The sequence below is a fragment of the Protopterus annectens genome, chromosome 15.part0 (assembly GCF_019279795.1).
Source record: "Protopterus annectens isolate FY-2018-M chromosome 15.part0, PAN1.0, whole genome shotgun sequence".
Lineage (NCBI taxonomy): Eukaryota > Metazoa > Chordata > Ceratodontiformes > Protopteridae > Protopterus > Protopterus annectens.
The window spans coordinates 767,640,187-767,649,651 of record NC_056749.1 but is presented as its reverse complement, the minus strand read 5'-3'; positions in this window follow the sequence as shown (position 1 = coordinate 767,649,651).

Below are 9,465 nucleotides of genomic sequence, written 5' to 3'. Positions count from 1 at the left end.
ATTTAAAGGATTTTGCTAATTCTTATCATTTGAATGATATTAATAATCAGATAGATTCAAAATCATTACCATACACCTTTTTTCTAACAGATACAAAACTTATTCAAAAATAGATAGGGTCTTTATTTCTAACCAGATGGTAACAGATTTAATTAATTCCAAAATAATTTCATGTCCTATATCTGATCATAATTCAATTGTTTTGAATTCATGATAAAAATACTCATAATGTTCAGATCAAAAGGATACCAGCATACTTAACTCAACTAAAAGACTATAAAGAATATATACTTTCAGAAGTAAAACATTTTTTAGACATAAATAACACTCCTGAAGTCTCCATTGTTTATGTTTGGGATGCCTTAAAATCATATCTATATGGACACAGTATCAGATGGTATAATAATAAAAGGAAATCTTGGGATAAGGAATTGTTAGATATTCAAAGTAAATTAGACTCTTATAAACATAATAATAAAGAAAATATTATGGACAAGAAAGTTATTGAAGAAATAAACAAACTAAATGAGAAATACAAAGAAATTTTAACTCATAAAGTTAAAATAACTTTAGAGAAATACAAGTTTTGTCTTATTCAATAAGCCCCAAATACTTACATAGACTTAAAAATAAAACAAAAAGGTTGAATAAACAAAACCATATCAAAGAAATCTTTTCTCTAAGGAAAAAGAAGAATGTTTCTAGTATACCAGAAATACTAGATGAATTTAGAAATCACTTTCACAAAATTAACCATAATAATATTAACATGGAACCTAAAGATAAAATAAAGGAGTTTATAACCACAAATATGAATAAAAAACTTAATAAACAACAGATTAAACTATTGGGCAAGAGTATTTCATATACAGAAGTTATTACACAAATAAATAAGCTTAAATCAAACAAAGCACCGGGTAATGATGGTATTATACCAGAGATATATAAAATCCTTTCTAAAAATACATATTCATTAATACATAAGGTTTTTATTTTGGCCCAAACTGAATTAATAACCCCCCCCCATCTTGGCAATATACATTTATTTCGCCAATTTTAAAACCTAATAAAGATCCAACTAGATGTTCTTCATATCGGCCCATCTCATTACTTAATGTTGATTATAAAATGTTTATGAATATCTTTGCTGATAGATTGAAGACAATCATTCCCGGCATTATAGATATAGATCAGACAGGCTTCATTGTAAATAGAAATACTTTTGATAATATAAGAAGAACTTTAACATTAATAGATTTTGCAAATAGGAAAAAGAAAGATTTAACACTTATTAGTCTTGATATAAGTTCAGCATTTGATTCAATAAGTTGGGACTATCTGTTTACCTTAATGAAGTGCACAAACTTCTCGGATGCATTTGTAAATCTAATTGAACATTTATACAAAGGAACGTTGGCTTATATTAAGGTAGGAACATATGTTTCACACAAAATACCCATTCTTAAAGGTACAAAACAAGGATGTCCACTTTCTCCACTATTATTCACTTTAGTAATGGAGCCTTGGGCTAATTTGATCAGAAACAGTACTGACATAGAGGGTTTTGAAATAGATGAAAATACAACATCCAAAATTCAACTTTTGCAGATGATGTTCTAATTACATCAGCAGGATCTAATTCTTCTATACAGTCTCTATTTGATAACATGATGAATTTTAAAAGTATTTCTGGTTTAATATTCAATGAAGAAAAACTAAAATACTACCTATATATACACGAAAAAATATTCTCATTAGTGATTTTACTAAATATGTACCCAATTCAGGTCAGATAACTTATTTAGGTATAATACTATCTAAAGATATTAAATCTATTATATATAATAATTATAATACCTGTTTTCTTAATATACAAAATCTTTTTAATACCTGGAATAATATGTTTTACTATGGAGGAGAGACTTACAATTATTAAAATGATAATATTCCCCAAGATTTTATACTTAATACAATCAATAATACTTCCACCTACAAAATAATTATCAAGAAACTGAACACACTAATGTTAAATTTCTTATGGGCACCTAATAGACCTAGGATTGCATTAAAGAAACATACTAATAGCTGGTCTCAAGGGGTATTTCTTTTCCAGACTTTAATTTATATACTATCTCTTCTATTGTAAAAGTTATTACTTTATTAATAGATCAGTCATATGTCACAAAATGGAAAGATTATTGGGAGCTAATTAGTATACACTTCATGAAAATCTCCTTAACACATAAAAATATGATTGTAAATAACTCCATGTTATGGTTACTAAAGGAATTTTGTACTTCACCTATTACACCTAAACATATGGTTTGTTACCCATTAAATATTATTATTAGTTATCGTAACTTTATATTCATGCACCCTAAGTATAGGGAATGGAATTTTATTGTATTTCCTATAATGTATACTCAGGGTATGCTTTTGTCATCTACTTCTGAAGGAACTCATTTAGCTATAGATAATGATCTAAAGTACTGGTATCAGTTGATATCTGATAATAAAGTTAAAAATCTAGATTTCTTAAAACAAGAATTTGATCTAAGAGAAACTTGCTGGTTAGAGGTTCAGACCTTTAGACAACATCTCATTAATAAAATAGATTTAATGTCTATAACTGTTAAAGAATCTATTCCAACACTGATTGATTACTTGATATTAAATTTACAACATAAAGTTTCTGATAAAGGTAAACTTTCATACATACATAAAGTTATCAGACAAGAAACTTTTTACAGTGTAGATTAATACTGGAATTATTTCACTTCTATTAATGGGGACCCACCAAATCAACAAGATAAACAATATATATTGGAATCTGCTTATAGAACTACGTCTTCCATTGTCTGGAGACTTTATACATGGAAATTTTTACATAGATCTTTTTATACACCTTTAATGATGAATAAAATAAATAAATATAATCTATGTAAGAGATGTAATGTAGAAATTAATGCTGACTGGGCTCATATGTTTTATGACTGTATAAAATTGAAAGAATACTGGAAGTCAATTAATGAATTTTTGCAGGCTCTTTTTACAGATAATTTCATTATTTCTAAATCTCTTATATTATTCAACACACCTGTACCTCAAAGTGTTAAAAAGGTTAAGCTTCCCTTGTTATGGTCTATTCTAGCAGTGGCTAGGAAAATAATAACTAGAAATTGGATTTCAGATACACCTCCTTCGTTCAATGAATTTAAAAATGTTATGAATATAGTGTGCCATATGGAAATAAACACAATTAGGACTAGAACAAACAGAAAAACATCTTATTTTATTGTATGGGATAATTTACAAAATTTGTTAAAAAAATTTTAATTTCAATAGCATGGTATTTTAGTTTAATTAATTGATCTGATTGTAGTGGATGTCTTTGTAAATACTTTAGTTGTTTTGTTGAATATTATAATAATACCTATTTTTAATTACTTGTATAAAATTGTTATGATATTTCTCTTATATGTTAAAACAATAAACCTGTTTTGAAAAAAAAAAAGAAAAGTATAGTGAGATTAATTAGGTATTGATTTTCAGTAACTGTGTGAACCTGTCCACCGTTGTTATTTTTAATATTTCCTGATTTTTAATATTTCCTGTGATTGAAACTCTGGTGTTTATACTAAATAGATATTTAGTATTTTCATGTTCTTTTATTAATTATTATTAAATATATTTAACTTTTCATTTTGCAGGTCCCTTAGAGAATATTTTAACCTTTGAGAGTACTCATATCTGTTTGGTGACTCTGTGGCCTCTCCTGAAAGCCTTACTGCATTGATCAAACTACCATTTGTATTAATATTAATTTCACTCAGCATAACTTGATACCCTTGAAACTGCCTTAGAGTAGATGGCTTGAGAGTGCCTGGTGGAAATAACTGCCTTATTGTCTGGGCAGAAGGTGGCACAGCTAGCAGACCTGTTGCAACCTTTCCCAGGTGTGTATGTAAGCCAGATCACAAAGACTGTGTGTGTCAGCTGTTTAGGACAGGGACATGAAGCACTGGTTTCACAGAGAGGGTGGTGGAGGACTTTGCTTGGACACTCGGCTGAGGAATTAACTCTACAGATGTGCCAGTGGGGAGCCTTACTGGGGACCTGGGGAGAGACAGAGAGAGAAAAATAGACACTGGACTGAATGTGTTCCCTGTGTGCTCTTAAGGGAAATTGTGCTTGCTGCAGAGAGCTGCATCTGAAAATACTGGGTGTATCCATTTTTGTTCCAAGTGAATGTCCCTCTCCAGTATCAATGGTGAGGATTCAGGCTCCTTGATTACTGGACCGGATTGGGGCATCACAGGGTGGATGGGAGCTGAAGTTGTCATGAACAATGGTGTCCATCAAAGTTGTCCATGGAGCAGTTATCTTTTTACTCTGATGGTGGGTGCTGTGTTTTTTAAGGAGAGGATGCACTTGTCCTCATCTCTGTTTTCTTTTTTATGCTCAGGAGATTTGGTGCCTCGTTTTCTGTCTTATCCAGATGATTATTGTTGCAGAGTCTTCTCCTGTTCTTTTGCTTTATTTACATTTTTTCTTTTGTTTTTGCATTATTTGGCCTTCTCTTAATTTTGCCAAATCCTGGGGTTTTAGAGTAGTTCCCCATGTTGGGGATGTTTCTTTTGCTAGTACTGGTATCACTATCTTGGGTGTGCCTTTAAGTACTCCTTCTTATCTCTGAGGCTTGTGAAGCCCATCATGGTAAAGCTGTTCAGTGATAGTCTTTCGGACATTCTTTTCCATTGTCTTTCTGAAAAAAGTTTTGTTAGTTGGTACCTTTTTGAGCACTTGAGGGTTTGTTTTTTTTTGTTTATTTCCATATTCCTGGTCCACTCACCTTTTGTCTTTTTGGGAGCACTTCCTCTACATCTGATAGGACGGGTATTTTGTATTCCACTCCTCCTTCTGGCTATATTATTTTACTGCATCCTGTCTTTGTGCTTCTTTTATCTGTACTGCAGCATGTAAAGGCTGCAGATCTTTCTTTGCTTGGTTACTTACTATCAGCATTGTCTGGTCATTTTTGGCAGGCTTGTTTATCTGGGAAGTGTGCATGGAGGGTCCCTTCACTGAAGATGCGGTAAGTCCAGTCTTTGCTGCTTGCTTGACATGTGTCTTTAGACTCCCTTCCTTCTTCTAGGAAAGAATAGGATGCTTCTCTTTTGGCACATTTTTACACCATTAATGGGTATTAGCATCATTTCCCTGGGAGATCGCTAGGTTTGTGTCAGCGTAGGCAGTGTTATGCTTTGTTTACTTATTGGCATGATTTTTTCTGACATTGCTTTCTTGATAAGGTGCCTGTTAGATTTTCTTATGTTTTTCACCCTGTGGGGTTGCAATTGTGTCCACATGAAGGGTGCAGATTTTAGAGGCAGCAGAGCATATTTTTCTTCAGTGTCCCAGGGTGGCTGTTTTTTAGAAGGGTATACAGCATAATTATTTAGTACCACATGTGTTTCTTCTCACTACTGAGAAATGTTTATATGGGAACTACGGTTGTTTCTGGATGCCAGCTGTTGCTAGGGTGGATTTCCTTTTGATGCCAGCTTTACATCTACTTTGGGCTGCCCGTTGTAGTGAGGTACTGGCTGGGAAGATTGTTTCAGTCCATGATTTGTTGCAGCAGTTGCGGATGTGGTTATGGCATAAAGGGTGGGGAAGCTGAGTAATTTGCCTACCCATGCTTGTTTCCTCTTTTTTGCACAAAAAGAGATTTACCTTTTTTAATGAGTGTGTTGCACTAGTGGTTTTAACAGTGCTTTTTGTGTTTTAGTGCATCTCTCTCCTGTCTTGCTTTATGGAGGGCATTCCACCAGCTACTGCACTCATTTTTGTTGTGGGCATTCCCCAGCTTTTTACCCTCCTTGCAGCCTCTTTTTTTGTTCTCTTTTCACACTGTTACAGGACTATTTGCATTTAATTTCATGTTCCTTTCTTACTTTTATCCTTTTGGTTTCTTTGGGGCGCGTGTTTTGGATATTAGTATGATTTTTCTTTGTTAAGTTTATATGTCCTGTAGTACTATTTGGTGTCTTGTTTCTTTTTTTGTTTCCTTCCTTTTGTCAGACTTTTTGCCAGGCTTTCTGTATTGTTTTCATTCTCATTCTCAGCCTTGTATGACTTGTCATGCTTGTTGTTAAGGTATTTTTTTTCTTAGTATTTCTTTTTGGCTTAAGGATCATGGTTTTGTTAGGGTTTTCAAGTCCTACATAGCTGTTGTCTCTTTTTGTTAGTTTTGCCAGGTCTTTTGCTTATTTCCTTTCTTTTATTTTCCTGGTCGGTATGACTCCAAGTCCTAGACCAATCACCTTTCACCAGACAGGTTCCAATCAGCACAGTTCTCTCACAAGGGTGCAAGAGGGTGCCTTCCAATCAAAGACGGCTTGGAAAATGTGCTCAGAATATAGCAGCCACTACAAACAGACCCAGATGCTGCAAACTTTTATCTGGACTCTGCTGCAGCTACTAGCTACACTAATTTAGGTGGGAAACACTAAACAAATGTTTTAAACAGCAGGAAAAACAGCACTGAGACGTTAAAAAGGTTTCAAACAGCAGAAAAACAGCAAGGAGATAGTAAAGAATGTTTTAAACAGCAAACAAATCAGTTATTTAAAACACTGCTTTGCAGGAAAACAGAACAAATGGAACAGATGCTTTGCAAACAGTAGTGACAATTACTTTGCAAATGCTAAAAATGGCAAAAACGGCTTTGTAAACAGTGAAACCAGCAACAGAATACAATTTAACAGGCACACTAAGGCAAACAAATGCAGTAAAAAGAGTGCAGTTTAGTTTACAATATTAAAATACAGTGTTAAATAAGCAATACACAATAAAAAGTGCAGTAAAGGGTATAATCAAGTTTAAAAAAAGCAGACAACATATGGTTTTTGGAAAGCTCAGAAGCATCTAGTCATCTGGCATCTCAGCTTAGAGTTGTGGCTGGTAACCCAGCTCAGTTCAAACCAGTTTTGAATGTGAACTATCAGCTGCACGAAAGCCACACAGATAAAATAACTTCTGCCCTTCCTTGAGGTCCTGTCACTGAAAAAAGCATTTTGCATTTTCAGTAAGAACTCATGAAAAACTGAGAAACATCCTGTTCTTGTGTTTATGGAAGTCCAACTTAAGATTAAAGGAGGAATATTTGAGAACATGTCTAATTATGCACATATCTGTTGTGATATGTACTACAAGGCATGGTTCTTGGCACAGTGCCATTCAAGGCCCTTCATATTTAAAATCTCGGAATCACCAGTGTAATACATACCTTTGATGACAAAGAAAGGTACACTTGAAGTCATACAGAGGAATGCTTTCTCACATCTATGTCCCTGAGCATGTCAGGTACGAGAGAATCAGACACCTTTTTAAATTCATTTGATCAGTCAAACCTCCTATAGGAAGCTTCATGATGATCAATTAACTGAATGTAGTCTGTCATCAAGGCATGGTGGGGAATTTATTCCTGTAGCACTTGGGATGGAGCAGGCCAAAACCAAAAAAAAAGGCACTTGTCAGTAAATATAACCTGATCCTTCTAAGGCCTCTAAAACCAAAGCACACCATTAACATTTAACAAGCTTAGGCTTGTACGTAAAATTTTTATCATTATCACATTCCAAAGGTTCATATTCCATAGAAATACTGTTAGGCACAATCTGTTGACTAGAATCAATAGTTTTTATAGATACAGTATGGTTGTCAGTAACTGTGTAGGCATACTTCTCAACTGTCCAGACTTTTGCTTTATATTTTTGCCTATTTCTCATACAATTGTGGTTTTCTGGTAAACCATGGAGGACTGAAGTCAGAAAATAATGACAGACATTTGAGTTTCAGCCTTCATACCTGTAGAATAACAGGCGTGCTGTACCTTTAAGAAGCATTTCTAAGTCTGTATGTGCATATAAATTCCAAGTACGTGTTATCTTCAGTGCCATTTTGAAGGTGCAGCCACAGTGTTAACATCTATATGCACTATAGCTTGTTTGTTTATAAGTTAAAGTTACTTCTTAACTTTCTTTATGATGTGTTTGTATATGCTTGAACAAGAACCTGCAATGTTCGTCCATTTCTTCCTGACCTGGCGAGCAACAATAACCTTCAGAAAATTCATGTTAATGCAAAACCTGTGATTCTATCAACTTTGTAAGTTTGTAAAAGCAATATTTAAAAATTGTCCATATTGGCGGGCCTCTGTACCCCATTATTTATGGCATTTTCCAGATTTCTTTCTCTAAGATATTGAAAGGTATGTGTGCAAGATTTTCATATGTGCCTTTTTCTAAAACATTGAAAGCAAATCATTTGAGGTGTATCATTTTATTTTTGTCTGTTAGCAGAGAATTTAGGTAAAAACTTATTAGCCCTTGATGCAGTTAAAGTCTGACATAGGGTTTATAATTTCTAATAAAAGCAAATGTTCAGCTAAAACAACTAGCTGTTCAGCAAACATAGGGTCATTCCGGAGTATTCACTTTTCTTAAACTACTAGGAAGTGACATTTTAGTTTTATCTACAGCTAAACTTTCTAGAATTCTACTTAGATTATTTACATGAACTTCCAGCCACAGTTTCAAAATATGCATTGTCGGCTATTTGAATTTTGATTGTCTATGAAAACTGAATGTCTTGGTTATGCCCATCTTGATACTACAGATCATTTTACGCCCCCAGAGAACAGTTGGTTAAAATGAAAGCAGAACATTCCCACTTTGTTTCTGGGTCAGTCCTTTTGTAGCTAGACATCTCTTGAACGCCACAAGATATGTCTCACCTTTATCTTCCTTCCTATGCTTTGTCAGAGGGTGACTGGGATTTGCAATAACCACAGGAGGAGGAAACTGATGCACATAAACTAACTTAGCCCTGAGAAAACTGCCTCAGAAAAAGAAAAAAAAAATGTTTTGCAGGGGACAAGCCCCCCAAGCACCATCTGTGTAGTGGACTTCATACCCTTCTTACATAGCTAAACTAATTCCTTTGTTGTTCCAATGCAGAGCAAGTGAAAATACCAACAAAGGGGCAATGCAGTTTCATAAAAACATCAGTAACATTAAAAAAAAAAAAACAACAATGCGGCGCTCCAGTCAACAATCCAAAATAAATGAATAATTAAATAAACTAATCACACAAGAGCATGGAGAAAAAACAAAACTCCTGTTCCCCACAAATAAAAATTTTAACCACTCCCAACATAAATTCATCATATTTAATAGCTGCATTTCAGCATAATACTCCATAGAAATACAACTTCAAATGAAATGGAAGACACAGACTGTCATTTAACAGTGAATCTGAATACAAAAGATCAGAATAAACAACATGTTCTCAGTGAAATAAGTAGCTTGCTGTCAGCTGCATCTGACCAGTGGGAGGCAAGATATCCCTAAGTGGAGTGAGGAAACCTGGTGGGGCAGGGATATCTGACCTACAGTAGTG